This window comes from Galeopterus variegatus, unplaced genomic scaffold (genome assembly GCF_000696425.1).
Source record: "Galeopterus variegatus unplaced genomic scaffold, G_variegatus-3.0.2 Scaffold149, whole genome shotgun sequence".
Taxonomy (NCBI): domain Eukaryota; kingdom Metazoa; phylum Chordata; class Mammalia; order Dermoptera; family Cynocephalidae; genus Galeopterus; species Galeopterus variegatus.
Window position 1 is genome coordinate 536,791 of NW_007726260.1, and position 1,969 is coordinate 538,759.

Consider the following 1,969-nt stretch of genomic DNA (forward strand, 5'->3'; position numbering starts at 1 on the left):
TAGACAGACATTTTATACATATTAGCTCATGTTGGTCTTCATAGCAACCCTATGAGATGGTCATAATCTAATTTTTCATGGGGGAAATAATGTAAGGCTTAGGGAGGTAAACTTGCTGAAGACACAGGGGGAAAAAATTGGAATTTGAACCCAGATCAGAGAATCCATTGCAGCAAAATTGCAAATGTGTAATGTCCATTTCATGTAAATTTGAATTGTCTGTGATTCTCTTTTCTTTCTTTCTTTCTTCTTCTTTTTTTTAAAATTGCACATCACTCCTTTTTTATACTGATCAGGAAAAAAGTTTTAGTACAGTTATACTAAATGAGTACTGGGCCCATGTGGCAGGACCAAGCAACTGGAACATGATTCAGAAATCAGACACAGTGAAAGACGCACTTGGACATGACCAAGAGGCATTTCACTGCTACAAACCAAGGTGGGGGAGAGATTCTAAAACACACAGCAGGATGCACTCCCACCCCTTAGAAGTCGAGGAGCTTATCCCATACTGGTGTGAGGAATGGCTTATTTTCTGATGACCACATGTGGAACTATTTCAACCACCACTAGAAACCCCAGAAGGGCTTTTGTTTTGTATTATTTATGTGTGTGTGTGTGTGTGTGTGTGTGTGTGTGTGTGTGTGTGTGTGTGTGTGTGTGAAAGTAAATGAAACACATAAATTTAGTTCAGGATTGATCCCAACTTTCTGGAACCATCTCCTCTGGGGTCAGGGAGGAAACAGTGTTTTAAAATCCCCATGCAGTTTTTATTCATCTTCCACCAGAATGACCAGAGCCCCCTAAGAGTGACCTGACTGCAGAATAGTACAGGACTGGCTCCTGGGAACACAAGTAGACTCTCTTGCCTCTCCTCACTGGTCATGCCTTAGCATCGTTCCTCCCTATCCCCTACTCAAGCAAGTCCTTAGTAAACAAAGCACTAGCAGAAACCCAAGTTATTACCTCGACGCTCTTGATTAAGAGGAGCCTCCCCTCGGCTTAGACTAAGAACCCATGCCCCAGAGGTGCTGTTCTGAATAGATTCTATGAAGGGAGTGGGTGCAGGAGACAAAATGGCCAAAGTGAAAAGGGGAGCCACCAGTCCCCATCTGCAGCAACAAATTAGGTGTCTACAGCTGTGGTCAGTATGACACATGCAGGGGAGAGGTGCAGAGCAATGGGATGGGCGGGGAGGGTGTTCCTTGGGATAGCAATCTGCCTGCTCGCTTTCACTTCTTGGCGTGGCCCTGTGCAGCCATGTGGCTTTATGCACGGTCTCTTCATGCCCCAGGAACTGCATAGGCTTGATGGGCTTCAAGTTCTTGTTCAATTCATTGACAATGGGAAACCAGCTGGCAGGTTCAGCTCCATGGTAGCCTCCTCAGAGAGATCCTCCAAATGATTGACAGTGCCTTGAAGTCTGTTGCCATGGGCAGCAATTAGTACCCATTTCCCCTTCTCGATCTGGGGAACTATTTCTTCAATCCAAAAGGGCAGAGCTCTGGCGGTAGTGTCCTTCAGACTCTCCCAGGATGGTAGCTGATCTTCAGTGAGGTTTGCACACCTGCGATCCTTACTGATGCTGCTGTGGAAGGGATGGTCAGGCTGCATCAGAGGTGGTGGGACATCACTGGAGAACCTGCAAATATTTACCTGGGCCTCACCATGCTTGGCAGCAGTTTCTGCTTTATTGAGGCCAGTCAGACCCCCCTAGTTCCGCTCATTAAGGTGCCAAGTCCTCACCACTGGCAGCCACATCTGGTCAACGGCATCCAGCACTGTCCAGAGGGTCTGGACTGCTCTCTTTTGCACTGAGATGAAGCAGATATCAAAATCATAGCCAACATCTTGCAGGGTCTACCCACTGTGCTTCACCTCCTCATGGCCTGCCGGGTTCAGATCAGCGTCATAGCACCTGCTGAAGCGGTTCTCCAGGTTCCAGGTGCTCTCGCACCAGGTGGTAGGT

At 47.3% G+C, this 1,969-nt stretch overlaps 1 pseudogene; it reads right to left on the minus strand.

Moving 5' to 3' along the window:
• Positions 1-1,232: 1,232 nt before the first annotated feature.
• Positions 1,233-1,969, minus strand: part of LOC103607115 — a 90,607-nt pseudogene continuing 89,870 nt past the window's right edge.